This window comes from Zophobas morio, unplaced genomic scaffold (genome assembly GCF_036711695.1).
Source record: "Zophobas morio isolate AGI-343-1 ecotype UQ-CSIRO unplaced genomic scaffold, CSIRO_AGI_Zmor_V1 ptg000024l, whole genome shotgun sequence".
In the NCBI taxonomy this organism is placed as follows: domain Eukaryota; kingdom Metazoa; phylum Arthropoda; class Insecta; order Coleoptera; family Tenebrionidae; genus Zophobas; species Zophobas morio.
Genome location: NW_026972129.1, coordinates 11,525,469 through 11,539,386, shown reverse-complemented (window position 1 = coordinate 11,539,386; position 13,918 = coordinate 11,525,469). Strand labels below are relative to the sequence as shown.

Here is a 13,918-nt window from a genome sequence, read left to right as displayed (position 1 = left end):
AGACTAAATTTAATTCATTGGAGGTTTTGTCGCTTTACTAAATGACATCCAGTCTAGTTAAACCAAATGGAAGTGTTTCCTCGCTGAGTTAAACGATGCCGAAGGAACTCGTTTCGAAACGCACAGGTCGAATTTAACATATCGGCCCCAAATAAATAAAGTCTTTATGTCGTCCACCGGCCTTTTCGTGAAAATTTCTTTTTAATTAAATCCTTTTACTGCCCCCATTTCAAGTACGAGTATGTAAATTAGCGACAAATTGCAACCCCATCAGGGATTCCGGTAAATTATAATAGCCAGTCATGATCGTAAAAGCTCACAATTATCACGATAAAATTTAATAACTTGGCCCTGCACTGGGTAAGGTTCCCCATTGATGGCGCAGCAGCACAACGTGCCATTAGTTAATAAAAACGAACCGCTCCACCGAGTGTAAACGTGTATATTTTCATCCGATGTGTATTCACTCCAACCGGAACTTCTGCAGCACGGAAATGCTACTTAGTTAATGTAAGTTTTTATCCAACGTAATTACCACTGAGCTTTCAAACTAAAATGAAGATGGACTCGAAACTCCAAATTCTGAAACTCAAAGTGTTCAGATGTTAGCCTTTTTATTATGTCATCTGCAGCATTTCTGCGTCGCGCCACGGTTTATTTCTTTAAAGAAAAATCTGTCTCCGTGCATACCAATAATACTTGGAGCACAAACGCGTTCCTGCGGTTAAAAGCTGCTTTGTTTTGTCCCTAAAGCATTATTAAACCGTAAAAAAAGTAACTATAAAAAATATTTGCGGAGGGGATTCTGGAATCTGCTAGCATTTTTTTATGACCACGAAAGTTGAAAGAAAGCATTTCTATAAAAGAATAAAATTGAAATATCGCCACATTCAGCTCTTGGATAAAGAAGAATAATTTTGCTGGCAGTGACGTAAGTACGTTCACAGAATGTTTTTTTTTCTGTAGACATCGTTATAAAATAACGTGAACAGTGAAATAAGAGAACGATACGCAAAGAACCCAATTAGTTTTCAACGTTGTTAGTTATATTCCACCTACATATACTTACTGATTTACTTACGCCTAAAATAAAAAAAAATATGTGTTTTCCCCGATTACATCTATTTTATGTAGGTTAAGGTACAGCACATTCACTTTTCTGTTGTGAAGCTGAAAGCAGAAACCCTTATTTTCCGGGAAACGAATAGGGAATTGAAAACATGTGTTACCACATAACTCGTGATTGAGATACAATAAAAGATTGGTAAATCAAAATAAACAGTTTAATTTAATTAAAAACCTATGTGAAAACAATATTAGAAAATCTTCTTTTTTAATCTAGTCGGCTGTATTTGCTATAATTAGATACTTATACAGGGTTTTTATAAATGATTCTAAGGGCGTAGTTAGCCATGGATTTCAAAAATCCCTTTTCACATGAAATTATGCCTCATCAGTTCTCACTTGTCAAATGTCATTAATGTTATTGGTAACCTGGCATTTAGAGTCATCATTTTTATTGTTTTAATCTGAGAGACGGCACGTTTTCATGACTTACTTCGACCCTATAATCATTTATAGAAACCCTGTATACTATATAGATTTTTAATCTCCTTGAAAAATATTAGTATTATTATTATTATTATGATTAAAGGGTAATTTAATGCTGTCTATATACAATAAAATAAGCAAAAAAATGAATAATAATACATACTTAAGTAACAAAATGAAGTATACAAACAGAAAATTATACTAGTAAAGTACTTACTAAGACTTTCCAGGAGTTGAAAATTCTATTCGTACGGAAGAATTGATGTTGGGCTTGAAGCTTCCTGTCACTGCTTTAAAGAGTGTCCACGAAGTCAGTGGCCTTGATTTAACTCAAAAAAATTGTTCTGCGTTTTGGTCGAAAAAATTATTTATATGTTTATAAGCGAAAATCATATCTCCACGAAGACGACGCTGGCCCAACCTTGAAAGCTACGCTAAGTAAGTTAAGTCGTTCCCGATATGTAACATTATTCTTGTCGCTTAACGTTGAACTGCTTCAATAAGTTTCATCTCCGGTGTTAAGCATCGGTGACCAAATCACAATAGCATATTCGAGCAGTGAACGAAATATAAGATTTAAAAAGAAACGAAGAAGATTGGAAATCTAGATTACGGAAAGCTTTGCATTGTAACTTTTATAATAATATCATTAATAACAATAGTGATTTACTTATCCAACAGACCAAAGTCCACAAAGGATCTACTGATTATGTGTAATACGTACTATATTAACAAATTTAATTTTATTGTTGTTCTTAATAATGTTTAATGTTTACGTGCAGGCGATACAAGTTATGTTATAAGGTGCATGTTCCATTTACATTAGCTGTTTTACAATTTTTGCAAAACCATCTAAAAATATCAGCACTACTTGCTAAGTGGTTACATCCTCTAGTCATAATAATAATAATAATAATCGTAATTTATTATCCAACAGACAAAGATCTATGTGGATACTTGTACATAACTCCGGATAAGTATACACAAATACATATAACAAAAAAAAAAAATCATTACAAAATATTAACTAAACACTAATCACTAAAAAATGATATAACTCAACTTGCAGGAACGTCAACTACAGTGGCGTAAGAACTACATTTTTACACAGATAAGTGAAATGTTTGATATTCTGTAAAAAGATGTCTGCAAGTGGAGCAATATTATTGTAACTTCTGCACATATTATATATCGGCGAATAGAAATGTTGATTAGTTCTACACCAATCTATTGCAAATGTTCCAGTATATCTACAATTTAAGCGCGGTATGTGAAACTTAAAATTACCAACCAGATTTTGTGAAAAAATTTTCCCGTGAATCAGCTTATGTAAAAATACAATATTTGCCACCGTTCTTCTATCCTTCAACGAGTATAGATTAAATTCATTGAAAAGAACTACGCTCTAACAAGTTCTTACGGAATATCTGCCAAATTTAACATAAAACAAATGTTTACAAAATTTTCTTTGAATACGCTCTATTGAAGATACGAGTATGAATTTTATACGACGGATGAATATTCCAGTTAAGAACGAATAAATGAATAATATAATACAAGCAAAGAATCAACATTGGTAAAACCGACAGTATTTCTTATAATAAACCCTAACATTCTATTAGCATGATCACAAATATGTTGAAAATGAGGTATAAATGACAATTTTGAATCAACCACAACACCAAGGTCTTTAATTTGGAATACTCTATCTATTTCTGTATCGTTTAATTCATACTTATATTGTGTAGTATCAGGTGATCTAGAAAAGGTTATTACTTTACATTTGGCTACATTAATGTTTTGTTTATTATTGTGACACCATATAATAAAATTATTAAGATCATTTTGAAGCGAGTAACAATCATCAAGCGTGGTAATAGTTTTAGCCACCTCAGGTCATCAGCGTACACAAAGATATGACACTTAAATTCTAAAAGTGCGTCATTGAAGTATATAATAAATAAAATAGGTCCAAGGTTTGACCCTTGCGTTACACCACTCGTAGTTACATAAGTTTGAGAGCGAAAACCACGGTACTCAACATACTGAATGCGATTACACAAAAAGGATTGAAATAACTTTATTAAATTACTACACAGGCCAAATTTGCTCAACTTATCAAGCAAAATCGAGTGATTAACCACATCGAAAGCTTTAGATAAATCTGTGTAAATAACATCAACTTGTTTTTTACTTTCAAGAGAATCAGATATGTATTGGATGCATTCACACAGATTTGTTGAAGTTGACTTTCCTTTTATAAAGCCATGTTGACTGGGGCTAAGTTGATTAGATACATGACTATATAAATTATTAGCTACAATTCTTTCAAAGATCTTACTAAAATTTGAAACTATTGCAATGGGCCTATAATTCTCGATGTTATTACGTACACCAGATTTGAAGGCCGGGATAACTTTAGTAGACTTCCACTTATTAGGATATGCAGCCTCAGGAATAATTAAATTAAACAAGTAGCAAAGGGGTTCACATAAACAAGAAATACAGTCTTTTACAAGGAAAGCAGGCACATTGTCAGGACCCATAGTAAAATTAGAATTGACTTTTTTGACGGCATCCAAAATATCACAGGTATTTATTACGAAATTGTGTAAGACGCTCACTATATCACTTTCTCTATCACAGACTGGGAAACTGTCACAGACATTATCACTACTAAAGACGTCACTGAAATGAATAGCGAAATGATTGACAATTTCTTGTGGATCAGTTAGTTCAATACCTTTACTGAACACATGGCCTGGGATACTCGAGACATTTTTCTTTTGATTAATATATGCCCATAAATTTTTTGGATCTTGCTTGATGTTCGTTTCCGCCGATACCATAAAGTTGATGTATGCCACTTTGATTTCTTTCTTAATGAGTGTCCTAAGATCATTAACTTGTGATAATACTTTATCAAATTTATTTTTTTTATAACTCTTCCATAATTGACGCTTACGTTTAATATAGCCTGATCACGTATTAATATATCATGATCATGCATTGTTTAATATATCATGATCTGTATAGGTAAGTAAAAGTGATAATTCGCACTTGACGTTGGAATTACGAATACATAGGCATTGAGACTACTAGGGACATTACAATTCAAATGTGCCAGCGAATTACAACACTGTCTCAAATTGTGAATTAACTGAAAGATAAATGAATTACCGGCAAATTTTCTTCTGCTTTCTAGAAATTCTAATTTAAAGCAATAATACACTCATAGAAATCGACCTATGTGGACATACTCCGTTTTTTACATTGTATAAATATTTATAATAATGAGAATTTAATTGCCTGAGTACATATCCAATCTATACGTGGAACAAATGAAAGATTCTAATCTAATAGAGTATTATACGTAACTCTTTAATTTGCGAGACTCTTTGTACGTTCCTATTATTTATTTTAAAATTATACACAATATTTTGCTTTTTCCTAGTTAAAGTTATTATTCCATTGCACTTCTTATAATAAAATTTGAATTTATTTTCTATGCCCCAAATATAAAATCTGCCCACCTTTAAATCATCAGCATATACGAACACTGGATAATCAAATAAGTTAAGCGCATCATTACAGAATAGGAGAAAAAGAATAGGCCCGAAACTGGACCCCTGATTGACTCCATTAGGTGTTAAAAAAGTGCATAATCTACATCCAGCATATTCCACATATTGGCATCTTTTAAATATAGTGGGTTGAAAAAGAGAAACAAGATCATCACATAAACCGTACTGATCCCATTTATCCCCACAACACCGAAAACACACAAGTTTAGCTTTGTCGATATAATAATGCTAACGTAGTTTGCGAAAGGGCTCGGCAAATATTTCGTGTGTTTTCGGTGTTGTAGGGTAAAAGTTATAGGGCACCAAGTGATCGAAAAAATTCCAGCAATTTTTCTGTAGGTCCGGTTCGGTTAGGGGTTAACATACCTATTGCAATCACCTAGAACACTCAGAACGGTAGTAGAAAAACAAGAGTCAATACCTGCAGAAAAAGTTTATAAAATATGCATGACGCAATCAAAAGCTTTAGCAAAGTCTTAGTAGACTAATTTTAAGTCTCTAGGACTGACCTTGAGAAATAAAAACCAATGAATGATACACTGCAGAAAACAGGTGCATTTACATACAATAAAGGCTTTGCTTGTTAATTTATTGATGGTACATTTATACAATGATAGCTACTTTAAGACCTCATCGTAAATTTTTCCGAAGCAACGGAAAATGTAAGGTCAAGGTGGATTCATGAACTACCCGTCTAATAAAAATCGACACAGACAGAGGACAAACGACAGACATACGGAAACGGGGACCTATTTTTTCGCACTTTAGGGGTATTAAAACGTCGAGAAAACATAAAAATAGCTACTTGACCCTATTACGATACATGCTTCATTCGCTTACACTTGAAAAGTAAAAATGATGGAGATTTTAGACTATAGTCCTTCTGCAATTGTGACAATTTGTCTAAATAAAGCCATATGACATATTCTGTATGCATTTTCTATGATGTTTATTGGCTTCAATTAAAATTTAATTCAATACAAAAGAAAATGCTCCAGTTCGTAACAGGAAAACACGTAACAACAGATTTTATTTTTTACCTGTTGATAATTATAGACTTATTAGGGGCAATTTTGGATCAAATTTGGATGAATATTGGATGACATCTTCTCAATTTTTTTTTAGGTAAACGTCACTTTATAAAATAGCACTCTATAGTTGTGGTTTATGAATACTCCTTGAATTTTTATCCAAGGCACCCATTGTATAATAAGCTTTTATACCAGTGTAAACGACACGGGATCAGGCCTTAATAGCATAGAGGCCTGGTAATTCTCCCGAAACTTCAATTTTTCAGTCCTCCCAGGTATAAAATTTTTGACTTTTTAAGGTATTTTCGAAAATTATGTTGACTTTGACCTACACAAGTGAGATTTCTAACACTTTTCAGAGTCGTCAAAATGAAATTTCTGAGATATTAATAAAAATTGACTTTGAATCCGGACATTTCGAAAATCTTGGTCCGAGACCAGCAATACGCTATATTTTTCGATTTAACTTATCCAGACTTATATAACTCAGATTTTATTGTGGATTTTTAATTCAATTTTTTAATACTCCTACGTATGAAACTGTTGACATGTCACCGAGCACCTTCGAGCTGAAGAGTTCTTTTTGCTTATTTGAACCTCCTCAAGAATTTCTCGGGTTCACTTCTTCGGAAATTTTTACTATTTTCCAGAATCGTCAAACTAAAATATGTTCATTCTTGACAAATTTAAAAAAATCGACTTTTAAATCGAATATTTTGAAAATCTAGGCCCGGGCCCATCAGTAAGCTATATTTTTTTCATTTAACTTGTCAACATTTTTTTGTGGATATTTAGACAATTTTCCCAAAATTCAATTTTTCAACATTTCCAAAACTATACAATTTTTCAAGTTTCTTTTGTGACTTATTGAAATTACTAGTCTTTTTCAGGATTATCAAATTAAAATTAAGCAATTATTGCGATTTGAAAAATCTGAATTCAAAACTCGATATTTCGAAAATTTTGGTCGGGGACCATGGAAATGCTACATTTGTCCACATAATTTTTCGAGATTTATATCCCAGATTTTGTTGTCGATTTTTATGTAATTTTCTCAAGAGTTGAATTTATTAATCCTCCCACCTGTAAAATTTTTGACGTATCCGCAAGCATTTTCAAACTAAATAGTTCTTGTTTTTTATTTCGACTTACTTAAGTGTTTCCCGGGTTTATTTCTTGGGAAATTTCTACCAAAATTGTCAAAATGAAATATCTCCATATTTGAGAAATTTTAAATATCTGACTTTGAAACCGAATATTTCGAAAATCTTGTATTAAATAATCCCATGTGTGAAATTTTTGACATATCCTCTAGAGTTCCTGTTTCTTATTTCGGCGTCCTTAAGAGTTTCTCAGGCTCATTTCTTTCGAAACTTCTACAATTTTCTCGAATCGTCAAAATGAAATATATCCATTTTTGAGAAATTTTGAAAATTCCACTTTGAAGCTGATTATTTCGAAAATGCTGTTTCGAGACCATCAATATGCAAAATTTTTCGAATTAGCTTGTCGAGACTTATATTCCAGATTTTTTTGTGAATTTATCGACACTTTTTCCAAAATTTCAATTTTTCAATACATATTTCCCAAATATGAAATTTTTGACGTTGCCTCCTCAAGTGTTTTTGGCCCCACTTCTTCGAAAAATCCTAGCATTTTCCAGAGTCGTCGAAATGAAATATGGTAGTTTTAACATATTCAAAAAAAAATAATTTTGAAACCAGATATTTCGAAAATCTGCTCCCGGACCATCGAAACAGTATATTTTTCGATTTAATTTGTTGAGATTTATATCCCAGATTTTGTTGTCGATTTTTGTGGAATTTTCTCAAGAGTTTAATTTATTAATACTTCCATTTTTACTTCCCGAGCGTAAGCAAAGAAAGTATTGTAATCGAGTCCGTCGGCCGACTCTCTACTTTTAGGTTTTCTCGATCTTTCATGACCCCTAGAAGACGAAGAAATAGGTCTCCCATTTCCGTCTGTCTGTCCGTCTGTCCGTCTGTCCATCTGTCCGTCTGTCCGCCTGTCCGTCTGTCTGCCGTCCCGGATTTTTATTAGACAGATAATCTCCGAAAGTACTGGACCGATTGTTGTGAAATTTTGTACTTATATTAGGAATATCATGTAGATGGTAAAACGCTAACCAAAATTTGTCTAATCTTCCCCACCACTAATGCGATGACGTCACTTCAAAATTGTACATAGTAAATGGGTTTTAAATTGTATAAAATAACATAGTCCTACACATGTAGTTTACGACTCCGAATTGAGTTTTTAGCCGAAACGTCCAGATTTTTGGAAAAAAAATCAAAATTATAAAACAACATTTTGCAATTTAATTTTGAATCTGCTAATCCGAATGTTTTGAAATGTTACAGATGTTTTAAGGCTATAAAGAGCATTATAAATCTTTACTAAAAATATATTTGCTTATCCCCTCCAAAAAATTGATGACGTCAGCTCGAAAGTTTGCCGAATAAATCCTATCTAAACTGTACAAAATATGATGAGTCTGTACTTGTAATTTATCACTCCATTCATATTTTTTGGATTTGCATATACAGGGTGATTCAAAAAAATTAATGAATGCGTAAATTTATTTTATTGATTTATTCAAGAACTACAAAACCGAATGCTTTGAAATCTTGAAGATGTTTTAAAGTTATCATAAGCATGGTAAGTTTTTGATCAAAATGTATTTGCTCATCCCCCCTAAAAAAATTATGACGTCACCACAAAATTTTTCTAAATAAATCCTATCTAAAATGTACAAAATATGATGAGTCTTTTCTTGTGATTTATCATTCCATTCATAGTTTTTGGATTTGCATATACAGGGTGACTCAAAAAAATTAATGAATGCGCAAAATTTATTTTACTGATTTACTCAGGAACTCCAGAACCGAATGTTTTGAAATCTTGCAAATGTTTTAAGGTTATAAAGAGCATAATAAATTTTTAGTCAAAATATATTTGGTTATCTTCTACAAAAAACTGATGACGTCAGCTCAAAAGTTTGCCGAATAAATCCTATCTAGAATATACAAAATATGATGAGTCTGTACTTCTTGTAATTTATCATTCCATTCATATTTTTTGAATTTGCATATACCGGGTGACTCAAAAAAAATAATGAAATCTACTGCGAAAAAAAAAACATAATAGACATGCAGTCGTCACGTTTCCGACAGCGAGGGAAGTACTGTCTAAACTCTTTAGACCAATTTTTTAATAAAGTAAGAATTGTCTTTAGAACTAATTTCCAGGAAAATAAAATGAATCAAATTTTTTAGTAGGTGCTTAACAGTTTCTTCAATAGTCGTCAGCAGAGTTTAACGCTTGCTGTAAAGTTTACAGTAGTCATAGGAATTTATATGTAGTATAATATAAATTTAAGTCTTCATTTATTATTTGATGGTGTGATATCAATGATATTTCTATGTGTAAATAAAACAAACACGAACAGACGCAGGAACTAGATTTATGGTATCTCAAATATTGGGTGCTCAATTGAAAATAATAATCACGTTGGAGCTCATTTTGCGAAATATATCTGCAATATATATATAATTAAATCTATGGCAGTTGGCAGTGCGGAGCAGGAAAACATTTTCATATAATAAAGTTAACGATTTCCAACAATTCTATCAAATGTCATTTATACAAATAGTATGGATTAATAAAACAAATGCATTTTTCGCCACGTTTTCTTTTATCAAAAAAGCAACGCCAACTTGCAACTTTTTCAACTGAACACGTTTTATAGTTCGTACATTGTTTGTTTTCTCAGAGATGTAAATAGAAATAGTGACTCTGAGATGCTGTGAGCATCGGATTTTTTTTTTATAGAGAAAAACGTCATCACTGTGGTTAAAGTCTAAAAGGAATTAAGTATATGTCGTTATTTCATGAAGCTATGTTTGTTGCTAAGATTTTTCAGAAATTACAGAATAAGGTACCGGACGATGTTTATCAAAATCCTATACTGGAGATCAACTCTTTTAAGACAAAGCATATAGATAAACTGGTTGATACATGTTGCACAAGCTTTGATTAAAAAACTAGGAATTTCATCAATTCGTTAGATGAGTGAATGTAGTCCTTTGACGAATGCGTTGGCGTGGATAAAAGGGATTATTTTTACTGTTCAGAAACCAGTCAAAGCTATAGAATTTAAATATGTGTTGTACTTTTGTTTATTTCAATAGTCAAGCAGTTCTGATGTATGCTTTGTACGTTACCTATTTCTATCTGTGTTATATTATCTTTTTGCATAGATCGCGTTATTATTCTTTTCTTACTGGTAAATATTCATATTATATTTCTATACGGAATATAAAGCAATAAAAAGTCTACATTTTTATAGACAAAAAAAAAATAAAAATAAGGTATGTTGATTAAATACAGTAAGTACCCTTTTCTGTCATTGGTTATACTATAGTTCATGATTTGGCGTCTCATTCTCCGTTTTTAAGACATGAAGTAGGTATAACGAGTATTAAGACAGTTTTAAAAAGAGTGGCCGCAAATTACACAAAAATGTCTATTTTTGAAATTTTAAACATCTCGAAATCTCATCTTTTTTAGTGTCATTTACGTTGTGTGTATAGTGTAGAATCGTTTATGAAAACAATACGCCTATTTTATGGTACTGACATATATAACATTTTAATAATTAATGAACGGCGATGCGTTTTAAATTATAGGCATGCACAGCTGTTCGAACGGTAATCAAGGTCACAGGTTTTGCATACACGCAGTGGGTACTCGGCGCCTACGTATCGGTGTTTATTGCATCTGAAAAACAAACGATACCAACTAATCCCTTGCAATACATTTGACCTTCTGTTCATGTGCACGCATGTGCTGGTCCGTACACTTCTTAAACTCAGGACGCCGTTCGTTATTAATAATGTTTTGGCAGTTTATTGTATTGCACATAAGGATAAATGATTAACTTTACAACCATTACGAGTTTTTTTTAATACTGCTTGTACCGTTGTACCTTGTATAACATAACTCATAAGCCAACTTCAATACATATTTATTGGTTTTTCACTAATAATTAATTAAAAACAAAATACCAAAATAAGTTCTACAGTGCTATGTCGCATAGAATAATGATTTATGGCAGAAATGTTGGAAATCATTGAAACACAGGCGGATACAAGAATTATAATCCAAAATCCAATAAAATTGTAACATCCGGCCAGCACATCGTTCTTTAGTTGTATAAAAAAAAACAACTTTCTTTTTCCTGCAACTAAAATACCGTTACATAAATTTTGAAAAGTTTAGTTCATCAGAAATATGTCGACTATAATATTATAGCAACCAAGTGAATTCCATACACCTATATAATTGTAAAATGAAAACCATTTAAAAATATATATGCTCGGTACACCTGGAATCTTTTCGGCCCTACAAAATAGTTACAATTTCACGACTCTCACCATCAAGTATTTATTTTGAAAATAATGACACAAATAAATATGTGTTTTGGAACTAAAACTGTCTTTATCGATCAATTTATTTATTAGTGACAAAAGAACCTTTACATATTGTCCTTGCCATTGCAAACATAACACTTGACAAATTCAATCTTTATATAAATTTTAAACTTGCTGTTTTATTTACGGATGAAGAGAAGCCATCATTTTGAATGGAAAAACTTGGCTACTGGTGTAGTTACAAAACACGTGGCTTTATCAACTTACATACTTTCAACTTTTTATGTGTTTCAATTTCCAGAATCCCTAAAACGGTTCCTTAATTTAACTTTTAAAACCTTCCCTATTTACCTTTCTCCTTACCAGAGAATATGGAACACTTTAAACAACCCAAAATATCGTAACATTTTTCTTGTAAAAGAAACACAAAGTAAATCTTATAAAGAAGAACTAAAAATGTAAACATTTATTTTAATAATTCATAATTCAGTAAAAAATAATCCAGTTTTTATTAAAGTTTTAGAAACATGATTTTATTGGAAGTATATTAAAAAGTGCGAAAGTTTATTAGAAAAAAGTAACTTACCCTCTCTTAAAATTAATTACGTTTCTGCTTGTCACATCCCTCGCACATAGGGTTAAAATTGGTAGGTTCAGAGTAATCGAACGAAATAATTTATCATTGAAAATGATGAGTATTATATTAAATTTGCAATTAATTACCTTCTCGCAGTTAATCATTACTTTGACAATTACGTCAAAAGCGTATTAAAAGTAAATTAAAGATGCTTCGTAGGGAAAATGATGTTCCTTTTAAGACCTGAAATAGATCGCGTGTGCTCAATAGAGAGCGATTGAATAGGTTTATCTGCTTAAAATAATAAAGAACCATCATTTACGATGTAATCAATAGGCAATTTTGCAAGGGTAAGATTAATAGATCTGACCATATTGTAAATCATTTTTAGTGGAAATATAAATCCTTTGAAATCCTCACCAGCAAGCTGTAAGTAAATGTAGCATGAAGAGTTGAACGAATCTGTGAAACTAGTTTTTGATGTAGTAGATACAACTTCCTGTCCCTGAAGATAAACCTCTATCAAATCAGAAAATACAATCGATTAGAAGACAAATGTGTCCGCCATTTTGAAATCAGTAAAGTGCAAATGGAGGGTAGAAGATTTCCACGTTCTCTTTAACCTTTTGACATAAATATGTAAAAATATGAGCCCACGGTACAACGTCAGAATACGTGAGAGCAGAATGTAGGCCTATACCCGGATTTTACCGGAGTTTGTCGGATCCGCTAGCCCAACTTACTGCCATCCATAAATTTCCCAAAACGCTACAAGTTTTAAATTGAAAATGACAGGTTTTACTGATTTTTTTGGCACCTTTTCTCGGCGTAACTCTAAATTAGTGAAGACAATGTGTTACCTGTAACGATCTCTCTTAGCAAATTGACGCCATTCGTTTTAAGAAGTGTTTGCGCTGACTTAATTTTATCAGAGTAATGTCCTCGACGTGTTTCAGAACGGAAATGACGACTCAGAAAAAATTAATCATGGCACTGCTTTTCCGTCGACGCAAAATGTGAAAAAGGGATCAATAAGAAAAATCGCTCCTAGATACTTTTATTGCAATAGAAGTATCTGCGGGAGACATTTGTCAACATACATTTTAGAGACGTAATTTTTTCGCCTCGAAAGAACAGATACTTTATTTTCTAAATTTTCCTCGAAGACATTAATTGTGTTCCCTTTCATTTTTTTTTTTTTTTCAATATATATACATGTTCCTATCAGCTGTTAGTCGAATTCACATTTTTCTCATTTAATCTTCTTAAATATGAATTTAATCTCATTAAAGTAGCTCCTCTGAATGTAAGAATTTATTTTTGTTTACAATGATACTGTTGATATAAATTGAATACAATTTTTTTTCTAGAGATTTAAAAATTTAAAACGTGGGCTTATCGCTAAAAAACTCAGAAGCAATGCTAATAATAACGAGTTGCGGATTTAATTATTTGTCAACAACTTAAAAAAACAGATTAAAAAATTACACGTAACCGAGCTGACATCATATAGATAAAATGAACAAATAACTGAGTTACAAAAATGCTAAAATATTTTTTTATTTGCTTTCTCTAATAAATTTAAGGTAATGTTACATAAATGGTGACAAATTTTTTATTTAGTTAGTAAGGAAAATTCTGTCTAGATAACTAATAATTTTTTCTTTTAGTTGTACTAATAAATATTACAACAGCAAAATGAAAAAAAATCAAAACTGAGAT

At 31.7% G+C, this 13,918-nt stretch overlaps 1 protein-coding gene across 4 annotated transcripts in view; it reads left to right on the top strand.

Annotated features, from left to right (window-relative positions):
* Fife (fife) overlaps positions 1–13,918 on the top strand; it is a 295,802-nt gene that overhangs the window by 102,170 nt on the left and 179,714 nt on the right. The window contains exon 1 of one of the 4 annotated variants that reach the window (XM_064064185.1): positions 435–510. The exons of the other annotated variants lie outside the window; for them this stretch is intronic. The gene's annotated coding sequence lies outside the window, so the exon portion shown is untranslated. Of the gene's footprint in view, positions 1–434; positions 511–13,918 lie in introns of those variants that run through there. 4 annotated transcript variants of the gene reach the window in all.